This window comes from Dama dama, chromosome 5 (assembly GCF_033118175.1).
Source record: "Dama dama isolate Ldn47 chromosome 5, ASM3311817v1, whole genome shotgun sequence".
In the NCBI taxonomy this organism is placed as follows: Eukaryota; Metazoa; Chordata; class Mammalia; order Artiodactyla; family Cervidae; genus Dama; species Dama dama.
In genome coordinates this window covers 10,729,039-10,745,184 of record NC_083685.1, presented here as the reverse complement: position 1 = coordinate 10,745,184, position 16,146 = coordinate 10,729,039, and the positions used below count along the sequence as shown (strand labels likewise).

The following is a 16,146-nucleotide window of genomic DNA, read 5'->3' as shown; positions in this document are numbered from 1 at the left end:
TTGGGGCTGAGGGCGCCCGTGGTCAGGAATTGACCCTGAGACCTCAATTGTAAAGGTCGTTGGACTAAGGAAGTGTGGCCGGGGGAGTGGGGAGAAGGACAGGGCCGTACGGATGGGGCCACCTGACTTATGCTGCAGAAAAGACTGGAGGCCAGGGAACAAGGCGGAGTGAGTTGAGAGGTGAGGTGAGAAAAGTGGGCAGGGCAAGAGCTGGAAGGGCCTTAGAGCCAGTGGTGAGGGGTTTGGAAGGGAAGGATTCATCTAGGAGACACAGTGAGTGATTCTGTAGAAGGATCTCAGTTCCCTGCTCAGGAATTGAACCTGGGGAGCCTGGATAGAAACCAGGAATCCTAGTCCGGGAACTAGATCCCACAGGGTGGCAACTAAAGATTCCGAATGCTGCAACAAAGATCAAAAATCCTGCATGCCCCAACTAAGACACAGCACAGCCAAACAAATAAATAAACATTAAAAGATAAAAACTAAAAAATAAACAGGCTTTTCTGGGTTAAGCCTGTTTCATTGGCTAGAAGTCAGTCATGTGGCCATTCCACCACATAAAGGAGGCTAGGAAACAGGCTGGGCTATGTGCTTAGTTTCTCAGGCTTGTCCGAACCCTTGCGACCCCATGGACTGTAGCCCACCAGGCTCCTCTGTCCATGGAGATTCACCAGGCAAGAGCACTGGAGTGGGTTGCTGTGTCCTCCTCAAGGGGAGGAAACAAGGTTCTGTGCCCAGGAAGAAGGGGAAATAAGTTTGGGGATCAGCTGTAGAGATAAACTACAAAGTGAGTCTCCCTCTCTTCTCTGAATGCAGCACCCAGCCTACATTTCCAGGTTCCCCTTCCCCAAGACGGCTTGCTTTCTCACTTGCTAATCTGTGTGGGTGTTTGCTGTGACCAGCTCATTCTCTTGGCAAAACTTTATTAGCCTTTGCCCTGCTTCATTCTGTACCCCAAGGCCAAATTTGCCTGTTACTCCAGGTGTTTCTTGACTTCCTACTTTTGCATTTCAGTTCCCTATAATGAAAAGGACATCTTTTTTGGGTGTTAGTTCTAAAAGGCCTTGCAGGTCTTCATAGAACTATTCAACTTCAGCTTCTTCAGCATTACTGGTCAGGACATACATAGACTTGGATTACCTTGGTATTGAATGATTTGCCTTGGAAATGAACAGAGATCATTCTGTCATCTTTGAGATTGCACCCAAGTACTGCAAAATCAGATTGATTATATTCTTTGCAGCCAAAGATGGAGAAACTCTATACAGTCAGCAAAAACAAGACCGGGAGCTGACTGTGGCTCAGATCGTGAACTCCTTATTGCCAAATTTAGACTTAAAGTGAAGAAAGTAGGGAAAACCACTAGACCATTCAGGTATGACCTAAATCAAATCCCTTACCATTATACAGTGGAAGTGAGAAATAGATTTAAGGGACTAGATCTGATAGACAGAGTACCTGATGAACTATGGATGGAGGTTTGTGACATTGTACAGGGATCAAGACCATCCCCAAGAAAAAGAAATGCAAAAAAGCAAAATGGCTGTCTGAGGAGGCCTTACAAATAGCTGTGAAAAGAAGAGAAGCGAAAAGCAAAGGAGAAAAGGAAAGATAGACCCATTTGAATGCAGAGCTCCAAAGAACAGCAAGGAGAGATAAGAAAGCCTTCCTCAGTTATCAGTGCAAAGAAATAGAGGAAAACAATAGAATGGGAAAGACTAGAGATCTCTTCAAGAAAATTAGAGATACCGAGGGAACATTTCATGCAAAGATGGGCTCAATAAAGGACAGAAATGGTATGGACCTAACAGAAGCAGAAGATACTAAGAAGAGGCAGCAAGAATACACAGAAGAACTGTACAAAAGAGATCTTCATGACCCAGATAATCACGATGGTGGGATCACTCACCTAGAGCCAGACATCCTGGAATGTGAAGTCAAGTGGGCCCTAGGAAGCATCGCTACGAACAAAGCTAGTGAAGGTGATGGAATTCCAACTGAGCCACTTCAGATCCTAAAAGATGATGCTGTGAAAGTGCTGCACTCAATATGCCAGCATATTTGGAAAACTCAGCTGTGGCCACTGGGCTGGAAAAGGTCAGTTTTCATTCCAGTCCCTAAGAAAGGAAATGCCAAAGAATGCTCAAACTACCACACAATTGCACTCATCTCACACACTAGTCAAGTAATGCTCAAAATTCTCCAAGCCAGGCTTCAACAATATGTGAACCGTGAACTTCCATATGTTCAAGCTGGTTGTAGAAAAGGCAACCAGAGATCAAATTACCAACATCTGCTGGATCATCGAAAAAGCAAGAGAGTTCCAGAAAAACATCTATTTCTGCTTTATTGACTATGCCAAAGCCTTTGATTGTGTGGATCACGATAAACTGTGGAAAATTCTGAAAGAGATGGGAATACCAGACCACCTGACCTGCCTCTTGAGAAATCTGTATGTAGGTCAGGAAGCAACAGTTAGGGATGGACATGGAACAATAGACTGGTTCCAAATAGGAAAAGGAGTACGTCAAGGCTGTATATTGTCACCCTGCTTATTTAACTTATATGCAGAGTGTATCATGAGAAACGCCGGGCTGGATGAAACACAAGCTGGAATCAAGATTGCAGGGAGAAACATCAATAACCTCAGATAGGCAGATGATACCACCCTTATGGTAGAAAGTGAAGAAGAACTAAACAGCCTCTTGATGAAAGTGAAAGAGGAGAGTGAAAAAGTTGGCTTAAAGCTCAACATTCAGAAAACTAAGATCACGGCATCCGGCCCCATCACTTAATGGCAAATAGATGGGGAAATAGTGGAAACAGTGGCAGACTTTATTTTTCTGGGCTCCAAAATCACTGAGGATGGTGATTGTAGCCATGAAATTAAAAGACGCTTACTCCTTGGCAGGAAAGTTATGACCAACCTAGACAGCATATTAAAAAGCAGAGATATTACTTTACCAACAAAGGTCCATCTGGTCAAGGCTATGGTTTTTCCAGTAGTCATGTATGGATGTGAGAGTTGGACTATAAAGAAAGCTGAGCACTGTAGAATTGATTCTTTTGAACTGTGGTGTTGGAGAAGACTCTTGAGAGTCCCTTGGACTGCAAGGAGATCCAACCAGTCCATCCTAAAGGTGATCAATCCTGAGCGTTCATTAGACGGACTAATGTTGAAGCTGAAACTCCAATACTTTGTCCACCTGATGCAAAGAGCTGACTCATTGGAAAAGACCCTGATGCTGGGAAGCATTAGGGGCAGGAGGAGAAGGGGACGACAGAGGATGAGATGGTTGGATGGCATCACCGACTCAATGGACATGAGTTTGGGTAAACTCTGGGAGCTGGTGATGGACAAGGAGGCCTGGCGTGCTGCAGTCCATGGGGTCACAAAGAGTCAGACGTGAGCTACTGAACAACAACATGAACCATCACATCATATAATTTTCATTTCTTTTTTGTGGTGAGAACATTTAAGATCTACTCTCTTAACAACTTTAAAGTATATAATACTGTATCGTTAACTATAATTCCATGCTATACATTAGATCTCAAGATTTATTCATCTTATAACTGGAAGTTTGTACCCATTAACCAATATCTGCTCATTTCCCCCAATCCCCAGCCCCTCATAACCACCATCCTACTCTGTTTCTATGGGTTTACCTTTTGCAGATTCCACATACAACTATGGTCATACTTTATTTTTCATTTTGTCTCAGACTTATCTCAGTTAGCATAAAGTCGCCAAGTTTCCTCCTTGTTGTTGCAAATAACAGGATTTTTTTCTCACGGTTGAACAGTTATCCATTCATCTGTTGATGGACTTCTGTTGATGGTTGTTTCTGTATTTTGGCTATTAGGAATAGTGCTGAATGGTGCTGAAATGAGCACGAGAGTGCAGATTCTCTTTGGGATGGTTATTTTAGTTTATTTGAATTTTCTTTGGGTTCAGAAGTCAGATGGATAGATAGTCCATATCTAGTCCATATCTAAAATCATAAGATAGTCCTCCATACTGTTTTTCCATAATGTGTGTGCCTAGTTGCTCAGTCATGTCCGACTCTTTGAGACCCCATGGACTGTAGCCTGCCAGGCTTCTCCATCCATGGGATATTTTCCATAGTAGCTGTACCAATTTACATTCCTACCAGTGGTATATAAGAGTTCCCTTTTCTTCACATTCTCACCAGCCCTTGTTATCTTTGACTTTTTGTTCATAGCCATTGTCATAGGTGTGAGTTGATACCTCACTGTTTTGTTTTTTTCCTTCAATATTTATTTTCATTTTATTTATTTATTTGGCTGTGCCAGGTCTTAGTCGCCACTTGCAGGATCTTTAGTTGTGGCTTGTGAACTCCTAGTTGCAGCATGTGGGATCTAGTTCCATGACCAGGGGTCGAGCCCGAGCCCCCCGCATTGGGAGCCCGGAGTCTTAGTCATTGGACCACCAGGGAGTTCCCTCTCATTGTGGTTTTGATTTGCATTTCTCTGATGATTAGTGATGCAACTCTCTTTTCATGGGCCTGTTGGCCATTTGTATGCCTTCTTTGGAAAGATGTCTGTTGGTTCCTCTGCCCATTTTTTAGTCAATTTATTTGTTTTTCTGATACTGAGTTGTATGTTCTTTGTACATTTTGGATATTAACTCTTTATCAGACATATGATTCACAAATACCTTTCTCCTTCCAAAGGTTACCTTTGCATTTTGCTGTTACTTTTGTTGTGCAGAAGCTTCTTAGTTTGATGTAGACCCACTAATTAATTTTTGCTTTTGTTGCTTGTGCTTTTGGTGTCATATCCAGGCGAGATCAAGCATATTCAGGGTGGAATGGCCGTAGACTGGTGTCACATCCAAAAAAAAATTGTGACCAAAACCAATGTCAAAGAGCTTTTTTCTTGTTTTTTGTCCTCCCATAAGTATCATGCTTAAGTTTCATGCCAGTTAATTTGAGTCAATTTTTGTGAGTCGTGTAAGATAAGGGTCTAGTTTCATTCTGCATGTGGTGGTTATCCAGCTTTCCCAACACCACTTATTGAATATTTCTTTATTTTCTAGTACTTTAATTTCTCATATTTTACATTCTAAAGTTTGATTCTTTTATTAATTTTGATACAAAGAAAGATTTAGAGATCCATTTTTTTTCTTTTTTTTTTTAGATGTTACTCAGAGCTCCTGACCCCATTTATTCAATAATTAATCTTTTCCCCACCCATGTGAAAAGCCCTCTTTTTGTTTATTAAATGCCCTTCGTTAGCTGAGTATTTCTGAACGGTATTCTGTTCATGGATCTGCCTGTTCATATGCCAGGATGATGCCGTTGTGACCAGTGTAGCTTTCTTGTGAGTCTTGATCTCTCACACCATCCTTTCTTTTAACCAAGATTTTAAAGTCTGGAAGTAATGAGTTTACATATGTGTTTTGGATGGGTCACTCTAGCAATAGTATGGAAAATCAGTTGTAAAGAAGAGATAGGGTGGAAGCAGAGCGCTGCCATGGAAGACGATGAAGCCCTGGTTAAAAGCAATGGGTATGGGGAACTTCCCTGGTGGTCCAGTGGCAAAGACTTCATGCTTCCAATGAAGAGGGCCTGGGTTTGATACCCAGTCAGGTGACTAGATCCCTCCTGCTTCAACTAAGAGTTCCTATGCTGCAACTAAAGATCCCACATGCCACAACTAAGACTGGGTGCAGCCAAATAAATAATTAAAATAAATATTTTTTAAAAAAGAAGCAATAAGGATGGTTAGGAAGGAGAGCATGGAAGTAGAAATGACAGGTCACTCACTAGGTAGAGATAAGGATGAGGAAGGAGTGGAAAATGGTGCTGAGATTTCTACCTTCTGTTGTTCATTAAGAAGTGGAAGCCAGAAAAAACAATACAAAACAGTAAATTTGGTTGTGGGGATGGGAAGGAGAAACTGCATTAACATACAGACATTCATTTATGTTGAGATGGCCTGTGGGCGACATGCTTGGGTCCCCAGCAGTGTGCATGGCTGTGTGTATCAGTTTAGCACACACATTAGTTCACAGAGGCATTTATTCTGGTTAGTCCATCAGTGGTGTTCACCATACCCACCAGCAGCTTTCTGCCCCCTAGTCCCCTAGTTTTGGGGGCCCAACTTCCTCAGGCTAATCCTACCCTCTCTGCTTAAGGAAATCTTACCTTCCAAGATTCAGCTCAGATCCTCGTCTTCTGGGGAAGTCTTCTGGAACCACACTAACCTCCTTTAGCTTCTTTCACACAATTTTCTGTTCAAGGTCCACCAAACACCATAGACCAAGATGAAGTGCTTGTGCTGAAACCCTAATATATCTGTGCCTCCATTTGTCTCAGTCTGTCCAAAGCACTAAATAGAGTTTAGCTCTCAACCTAGACTTCTCCCTGAGGATCTGTATTCTCCCTGAGGATCTGTATTGGCTCATTCTTTCTTCCATCTTTTCTTTCAATCTGTTTTCTGTGCTTTTATGTAAGTCTTTATTCTGATTTTTAAAAAAACATTTATTTTACTTATTTGTTTGGCTGCACCGTGTGTTAGCTTCAGCATGTGGGATCTAGTTCCCTGACCAGGATCAAACCCAGGCCCCCTGCTTTTGGAGTGTGGAGTCTTAGCCATTGGACCACCAGGGAAGTCCCTTTGATTTTTTTTTTTTAATCTCTTTTTTTTCTCTAGGTCTAACTTTGTTCCTTGTTCTCCAGCGCTCTTTGTCTGTGGACTTACTGTCAGGAAGGGAACTGGCAAAAGCGAAATATCCAGAGAGGGAAGAGGAATGAAGCCAGGGGAAGAGCTAAGCAAGCAAAATGTGACTTCTTTTCAGGTGCCTCAGAGGGGAGAGGTGTGAACACTTTGACATGAATAAATGTCGTCCTCCCGCCCTGCTGAGGTCACTGGGAGAAGCACCCAGTTGGGGTAAGAAACAGTCCTTCTGTTCCTCTAAGAAGATACGCCAAGTCTTAGCTTTGAAATATTCCAACATGTTTCATTGTTAGGGCCCAAGAGCGTGTTTTCAGGTTAAAAAGAATCTAGTTCCCCTTGTTCTCTAAAAACAGTGGTAACTGAGGCATCCATCTAAAATGGTGAGATTTTAGATATTTGAATATTTACTTCCAGTGCTGGGACACTGACACTATCAAATGGAAGGTGTGTTATGTTTTGTTTTGTTTTGCAAAACATTGGTGGGATTTCATTCAAAGCAATATTTTTTAAAATATTTATTTATTATTTATTGGGCTGCACCAGGGCTTAGTTGTGACACACAGTATCTTTTTTAAATTGCAGCATGCAAACTCCTCTTAGTTGCAGCATGTGGGATCTAGTTTCCTGACCAGGAATCAAACCGGGACCCCGTGCATTGGAAACACAGAGTCTTCCACCAGGCAAGTCCTTCAAAGCAACATTTAAATCGGAAGACATTCTCTCTCAGAACCAAGAGGAGAAAATGTGGTCCAGACTGTGCACAGGCTGCCTTCCTTACTTGCACACAGACACACACACACACACAGAGGACAGGCTGCCAGCATACCACACCCCACCTGCAGCCTGGCTCTTGGTGCAGATGCCCCAGATGCCCCCCCACAGGCTGCCCCCTAAGGCAGTGAGGAGGTACCCCCCAAGATTCCCCGGCTTCAGAAACAGCCTCATACATTTTCTTCATGGCAGGATGTCTCCTTGGCTGGGTGGGGCTTCTTTTTCCTCCTTCTCCTTTTCCAGTGAGGCAGCCAGCACCTCTCAGGAAGACCCTCAAGGATGGTGAAAACCCACGCCTCCGAGGAGAAAGAGCTCTGCAGTCTCAGAGATTAGGTTTGAATTCACTGACGGACTATGTGATCTTAGGCAAGCTGTGTAACCTCTTTGAACCCCAGTCTGCTCACCTCCTAAATGGGCATAAAAAATGTACCTGCCAGTTATTGTTAGGGTTCAAATTAATACATGTGCAGTTCTTGGCACCTGGTAGGTACTAGACATCTAGCAGCTATAACTCCATCTAGGTGATGAAGTGAGGGGAATCCTGCCATTCTCCTTGCCCTGCTTTCCCAGATGGGGTCACCAAATAAGCAAGCAGGCAGACCTGCTGAGTCACACGGCACTGTAACCAGATCTGCGGGTTCACTGCCTGCATATCCGCCTGTGAGAGCTGCAGCCGTGGCTGGTCCAGCTGTGCCCGGCCTGGTGGGGCCCCCGCAGGCCCACATCCCAGCTTGAACACAGCCTCCTCTTTAGTCCCTTCCAGACTCCAGCCACATAAGACACTGGCATGTACTGTGAGTCAACTCATTTAATCTTCAAACAGCCCTGGGAGGGAATTCTCTCTCCATTTTTCCAAATGAGAAAACCAACCCCATGAGATGAAAAATCTCTTCCCAGCCCATCTGTTACAGAGGCAGGATCGAAACCCAGGGCTGTTTGAATCCAGAGGCAAAGCTGACAAAGAGCCTCTCCTTGACTGATCTCTGTACAGGCTTCTGTCAGCTTGCTTTGCTTTTTGCGGTGCCGCGTGGCTTGCAGGAGCTTGTGAATAGTTCTGCTGACCAGGGATCAAACCCAGGCCTCCGCAGTGAAAGCGCCAAGTCCCAACTGCTGGACCACCAGGGAATTCTGTAAGCTGTCTTCCTGACTGGGCTTCAACGTCGGCCTATAAGAACTGCAGACCCAGCACCATTTAGTCCACCCCTAGCAGCGGCACATCAGAAAACCTAAACAAACACTAACATTGTTTCTAGTAGCTCAAGGCCACAGCCCTAGGTTGGCCCAAGCCCAGCAAATGTGCTCTGAGAAAATTCAAGGCTGCCAGAAGTTACTGTTTGTTCCAGCCAATGCCTCAAGATATGGCCCCGTTTCCCAGTCTCCAGGAGGCTAGGAGCCTAATTTCCTTAAGGGCCAGTTAGCAAATCCACATAAGCTTCATGTGGACCAGTGCCCTCCTCCTGCCCACTTCCTGTAGATTTAGCAGGAGTTTCCCTGTGTAAACCTCGCCATTGCCCCCGCCTGCTCTCTCATTCTCCTCTTAAAATGCCCCCCCGGACAAATGGAAGTTGAAGTGAGTTCATGCCAGGCCCTTGTTCCTACTCCAATTGTTGTTGTTGTTTAGTCAATTAGAGTTTGCTCAAACTCATGTCCCCTGAGTCAGTGATGCCATGCAGCGACCTCATCCTCTGTCGTCCCCTTCTCCTCCCGCCTTCAATCTTTCCGAGCATCAGGGTCTTTTCCAATGAGTCAGCTCTTTGCATCAGGTGGCCAAAGTACTGGAGTTTCAGCTTCAACATCAGTCCTTTCAATAATCATTCAGGGTTGACTTCCTTTATGCTATTGATACTGTGATAGCATATTACTAATATGTGTCCTTAATGCTTTAATGTCTGTCTCTGTTTATCTGTGACAAATAGCTCTTTACCACTACCAGGTAATCTAATGCTGGAAAGACAGAGAATTCCCTGAAATCATTTCTCTAGTAGGCCATCTTTTTTTTTTTTAAAAATATGATCTTAGTTTCCCAACCAGGGATCTAACCTGCACCCCCTACATTGAAGTGTAGAGTCTTAACCACTGGACGGCTACAGAAACCATTCAGCTATCTCTCCCGGGAGAATGGTGCCCCCAGAGTACTTGTCCAGTAGATGGCCACAGGTCTGGACCCCAGGCTTCTGAAGTCTGGGACTCCCCTGTCTTTCTGCTGTGACGCTCACACACGTTGGCGAGGTGGATGGAGGGGATAGGGCTGTAGCCGCGTGGCACCACGGAGGAAAGTGTAAATACTGACCCAGATGTCGAGCACCTCTGGGACATCTGTGAGAAGAAAATAATTAGTATATGTTATAATCACACTTTGTTCCCTTTCCCAAGACACACTAATAAGAAGGCAGGCCCGGCCACGTCGGGACAGTGGCAAGCTGTTAACTGTGCCGCAGATAAAACTGGCCAGGCATGCTCATCACCACGCCAAGCTCGCTCACATCCAAGCACACACTCACGGACCACACGCCGACTCCCACTCCAGAGGCCACAGTCCTGCTGTAGCACCACATGCGTTACCTCGTTTGTCTGCCTGTTCACTGCCAGGTGGGAGGGGGCTGGGGAAAGGACCAGGCTGGTGGTGGTGCAGTCCCTCAGTCCTGTCCGACTCTTGCGACCCTATAGACTCAAGCCCATCAGACTCCTGTGTCCATGGGGATTCTCCAGGCAAGAATACTGGAGTGGGTTGCCATTTCCTTCTCCAGGGGATCTTCCTGACCCAGGAATCAAACCTGGGTCTCCTGCATTGCAGGCGGATTCTTTACCAGCTGAGCTATGAGGGAAGACCAAGGACCAGGTTAAATTTCCTTTATTCTTTAGATTTTTTACTCATATCTTGTTAAGGCCCTGCCCCCATCCCCCTGCCTATCCTTGTCTTTTTTCCATTTTATGTTAAATCTAATTTAAACATTTTTTATTTTATTTATTTATTTTTCCACTGGGTCCTCACTGCTGTACACAGGCTTTCTCTAGTTGCAGCAAGCAGGGACTACTCTCTAGTTGCAGTGCACAGGCTTCCCTGTTGTGAAGCACAGGCTTGGGGGCTTCAGTAGTTGTGGCTCAGGGGCTCCAGAGCCTCAGGCTCGGTAGTCATAGCACACAGGCTTAGTTGCACTGTGCCATGTGGGATCTTCTCAGACTAGGGATTGAACCCTGTCCCCTGCATTGGCAGGCAGATTCTTAACCACTAGGCCACCAGGAAAGTCCCTTTCTTTTTTCATTTTAATTTTGAAAGTGGTTCTTTTGGGAGTCCTATGCAGCATTGAGAAACCAGCTCTAATCCTTCTTCATCCTGGTGAACTTTGGAGAGCAGAAGGATCTTTTCAAAATTCATATCGTATAAAATTTCATATTCATACCCTGACAGTCCAGAGGTTAAGATCCTGTGCTCCCAATGCAGGGGGTTTGATCCCTGGCTGGGTAAGTAAGATTCTGAATGTTGCGTGGTGCAACCAAAAAAACCCCAAACAAGCGAAAACTCAAGTCAGTACGTGTCACACCACTACCTAAACTCACATTTGTCACGATTAGGACTAATAGCAGACTCCTAACCAAGGCCTCCAAGGCCTCACATGACCCAGCACCTCCCACTGTCTGTGCTCTGCACCCAGAAACACTGGGCTGCCCCCCGGGGCTGCTGCCTCTGCTTCTGCTGCCTCTGAAGCTGCCTTGCCTGTTGGCATCCTGCAGGTCTGGCCCAACTGCCTCTTCTGGAACCAGTCCCCCATTCTGAGCCCCCAGGTCCCCACCCCCAGCAGTGCCTATCACGTCACCTACCTCAGCACCCACAACATCACCCACCACGGTCTCAGGCACTCACCACCATCCCCCACTTGAGATGTGGGCCTTTTGATAATGGCAACTGGACCAGTTTCTTTTCCCACACATTCCCCAAGCCCTACACCAGCCCCCAGCCGAAAGGCGGGTTACAGTTCACAGCGATAAGTGGAATTATTTCATGGAATAGGAGACCCTGGATGAGGGGGCTACTGGAGGCCGCATCTCTGTGTCTCACATCCATCAGGCACTGTTCACTGTCCCCCACTCCCAGGGGACCTCCCCACTTTGCAGCACAGTATCTGAGGGAGACTCTGGGTCACCCCACAGCACGGCTTCTCTTTCCACCCCTTCAGTGCATGACTTAACAAGCAAGGGAAACCTCAGAGGCCACAAGAGAAATTCTAGAGCCATGGGATAAACTGGGTCACCAGCCAAGGCATTTACTTTTTCAAAACATCCTCTTCCTTCCTAAGGCTGGAAGCAAGAACACAGGCTGCTAGAACCTTGTCAGAGTTTGCAAAACGTTGTTTGCCAGTGTGGCTGGTGTTGTGACAGCAATTCGTTTGGGGGCTTGAATTTAACTTTACCTTCCATGAGCAGCAGGTAGTAGAGGAGAGCCTGGGCCTGCCTCCCCAGACCACTGGGGCAGGAGTATTGGGGGAGCCCTTTCACAAGCCCCCCATGACTCCCCAGTACCCTGAAGGCCCGTAGCCCTGGAGGCAGGCACTCTCTCCAGTAAAGTGGTTCCCTCGAGGTGGGGGTCAGGTCTGCAACGTGGAACCACGTGGGAGGACGGCCCCTGCCCATGTGGACTGACCTGAAACGGGCAACTGTTGGCCACATCATCCCAAATCATGAGGTTAGCAGACCAGGTCAACAGCCAGTGGCTTATCTCTGCCCACCACCTGGGCTCACAGGCACCCACTGCTTGAAGAGCTCAGATCTCAAGTGAGCGAGCATGTCCACCTTTCTCCATGGGGAGAGTACTGCTCTCGGAACTGTAGTGGCATACTGCCCCCCACCTCTCCCCCTGTCCCAACAACCATTCTGACTACAGAGCAGATGGACATTGGCCCTCACACACCATAACACCATGGTCCTTTGCTGACCTTACCATGAGCAGGAGTGAGGCGGCTGATTTGGGGTGGGGGGGGTCACTGTGTCTGTGCCTTCCTTGTACACGGGTGGGCCAATGCACTGGTAGAATCTTGTGTGTGTGTGCTCAGTCGTGTCCGATTCTTTGCAACCCCACGGGCAGGATCTTGTGTAAACTCAAATATGGGGAGGCAACTGATGTACTGAGACAGGGGCCAAGGGATTGAGACTTGGGAAGGAGGCATGGCATGTTTAGGAGGCTGGGCCTGGTGTAAGAAGGACCTGAAAGTAAAGTGAAAGTGTCAGTCGCTCAGTGGTGTCCAACTCTTTGTGACCCCATGGATTGTAGCCCACCAGGCTCCTCCGTCCATGGGATTCCCCAGGCAGGAATACTGGAGTCGCTAGCCATTCTCTTCTCCAGGGGATCTTCCCGACCAGGGGATCAAACCAGGGCATCCTGAACAGCAGACAGGTTCTTCACCGTCTGAGCCACCAGGGAAGCCCCTAAGAATGACCTGTGCATGCGTGCATGCTAAGTTGCTTCAGACACGTCCGACTGTTTGCGACCCTATGGATAGTAGCCTGCCAAGCTCCTCTGTCCATGGGATTCTTCAGGCAAGAACACTGGAGTGGGTTGCCATGCCCTCCTCCAGGGGATCTTCCCAACCCAGGGAAAGAAGGACCTAGGTTCCCCCTGAGAATCTGAGCTGAGCTCCTTGCAAGCTGAGTGACCTTGACAAGTCACTTCACTTTCTTGTACTTCTGTTTCACATTTTCAAAATGGAGGAGGGACTAGGACCCCTCCTAGGGTTGTCCTGAGGAGGAAGAGGAAAGTCACGTGTGGTGAGTGTGTGACAAAGGGAGGCTGTTAGTCTACAGGAGGTTGGGCAAGTTGAAGGAGAGGGAGTCTTGCATCTGTTGTAAATGATTCAGAAGAACCAGCGATCTTAACTGTGCTCACCTGAATGCACTACCGGCCGCTCGCGAGGCCATGGACAGGGCCACCACTTGAATCATGGCAATATTGAGAGCTGCAAACTTTAAGGATGAGGAGCCGTGGTGAGGAGGGCAGACCTTAGGGCGGAACGCTTGGAAGAACCATCAGTTTCACAGGGAGGAGTGGAAACCATGGCTCAGAACCGAGACCGAGTTCCCGCTGGACCGTGAGGTGGCCCGGCCTGGTGTACGGTGTCTGTCCAGCACCAAGGGGGGTGGCGGGTTGGCGGTGGTGGCCAGGACAGTGACTCGGCTTGTGGTGTGGTGTGAGCAGGCGTCTGGTCAAGGACAGACTCCGGGCATCTTCCCAGATGACTGGCAGTGTCCCCAGAGTGGGAATGGCTTGTGCTTCGTTCGGGGTCACAGCCAGCTCTGTTTCCAACTGGACAGTGGACCAAGGCCAGCCAGGACTCGGGGGAATTGAGCTGCGAGAATCTACCCTGAGTATGGGCAAGTGATCCCCTTACAGCCCTCATACCTGGCATTAGAGTGCCACAAAACTGGGAACCCCCTGGGTTCCTGGGTCACCCCCACCCCTCCACCCCTTCACCCTCCCAACACTGCCCCTCCCCAACCAAGGCCTCTCAGCTAAGGGGTGGAGCCCGCATGGAGAGCCGGAGCAGGCAGGGGTCAGCACGGCACCATGCCTGGTGTTAGAAGCACTCGGAAAGAGCCATTTGAGGAATAACGTCACATCTGAAAGTAAAGCTTCTCCTCTGGCTAATTCCTTTGCTTACTTTTAGCGTGCTTGATGTGTGGGTAGTCCAGGGGGGACGTAGCTGAGGCTGGGAGCCATGTGGCCCTGTCAGGCCTGTTGTCTAGGACCCGGAAATTCATCGGGTTGATAAAACAGAAAGTTCAGTCCTCTTTTATTGTATCTTTTCTTTTTCTTTTTTTTTGTGGGTAGCTTTTTCAGTTTTGAAGAGCTGCCCAAGCAGTTCCAAGAAGAGTTGATCACATTTATGTCAAGGAGTCAAGCGCTTTCTCTGAGGTGTACAGAACCGGGAGGGAAGAGTCGGCGTGTTCAGATTCAGTCCCTCACCACGACCTCAGGACCTGTCCTCTGTGAGGCCCCCACCCCCCAAGGCCTCCTGCCTCCTTCCCACCACATCTGGGAGGTGGGCTGCTCCATCTCTACGAGGGACTGGGTGACTTCTGCCAGGACCGTGTCCTGCTCTACCAGGGACTTTGCCTGTGGACACAGGAGACAGGATTGGAGGCGTGGGCCCTTCAGAGGAGGTGGGTGGAAGCACAGGAGAGGGCGGGGGGCAGGGAGTGGAAGCAGACTGCGCAGTTCATCTGCCACTTGGCCAGCTCTCCAGCCCCCAGAAACTTCCAGGGGGAAGAACCAGACGCAGACAATGTTCGAGGGCACCGTGGAGCTAGTCAAATTGGTGCCTGCACAGATTACCTCCGGGAACCCCTTTACTCCAGCCTTTCCGCCCCTTTTGGGCAGGCCTAGCCACCAGGCAGGACAGAGCTTGATCTGAGCCGCCTCAGGCCTAGGGCTCTCCAGGGAATCAGGCAGGGATGGTGGGCACCTCACACAGGCCAGGAGGACGCCCTCTGCTGATGGCAGGACCTGCTTCACGTCCTGCGGGGCCCTCGGGAGCAAAGTCTGGGTGCCAGGCCCCGCTTGTGAGCAACTCCTGTTGCAACAGGGATCCAAGCGTCTTTGAGAGCCACAAGCAATCAGGAAAGGTTATATGGGGTCCTTCCTCTCACCTTGTTTTCTTTTTTAACTCTGTCAGGTCTCAGCTGCACGCAGGATCATTAGTTGCAGGATGTGAGATCTAGTTCTCTGACCTGGGATTGAACCCGGACCCCCTGCATTGGGAGCTCAATCTTAGCTACTGAACCATCAGGGAAGTCTCCCAACATTTTTTTAAAGCTAAATACAGTTATGACACAAATAATATATCTCATGGCAGAAATAGTATACATTTGCAGACAAAAAGAAGAAAATATGAACACTTGGTATCCAATCATCTGTCACTTACCGAATATTTGGTGGATACCCTTTTGCACTTTTTGTACATGCATATACATGCATGGGCTACCCCGGTGGCTCAGTGGTAAAGAACCCACCTGCCAACGCAAGAGACTCAGGTTCAGTCCCTGAGTTGGGAAGATGCCCTGGAGGAGGAAATGGCAACCCACTCTAGTATTCTTGTCTGGGAAATTCCATGGACAAAGGAGCCTGGCAGGTTACAATCCATGGGGTCACAAAGAGTCAGACACGACTGAGCACACACAGACACATACATACATCTGCATTTCTTACCAAAAAATGGAGTTATACTCTATATAATGCTTTATAGCCTGATTTTTTAAAATTTAGGAGCACCTCTATATATATTAAGAAATAAATTTTATTTTGGAATTTCCTGCATGCCCATACCATGGTTATCTGACCAGGCTTCAATTGTTAGCCTTATAAGTTGTTTTCAACATTTTATAATCACCGCTGTGATGAACCTCCTAGTATCAAATATCAAATCTAATTACTCCTTGTGACCACGCCTTCTAGTGGAACGGCCACATCAACACTATGGCACCTTCTAGGACTTCTTTTTTTTTACAATTTATTTATTTACTTGGCTTCACTGGATCTTATTTGTGTCATACGAGATCTTCGATCTTTGTTGCAGCAGGTGGGGCATAATTCCCTGACCAGGGATAGAACCTGGGCCCCTTGCATTAGGAGTGCAGAGTCTTAGGCACTGCACCACCAGGGAGGTCCTACCTTCTAAGATG

The 16,146-nt window shown here is 47.4% G+C and overlaps 1 long non-coding RNA gene across 8 annotated transcripts in view; it reads left to right on the top strand.

Annotated features, from left to right (window-relative positions):
* The window catches only part of LOC133056470 (uncharacterized), a 91,243-nt gene that overhangs the window by 37,538 nt on the left and 37,559 nt on the right, over window positions 1-16,146 (top strand). Inside the window, exon 6 of one of the 8 annotated variants that reach the window (XR_009692821.1) lies at window positions 6,682-6,918. The exons of the other annotated variants lie outside the window; for them this stretch is intronic. This is a non-coding gene — a long non-coding RNA (uncharacterized LOC133056470). The remainder of the gene's footprint in view (window positions 1-6,681; window positions 6,919-16,146) is intronic. 8 annotated transcript variants of the gene reach the window in all.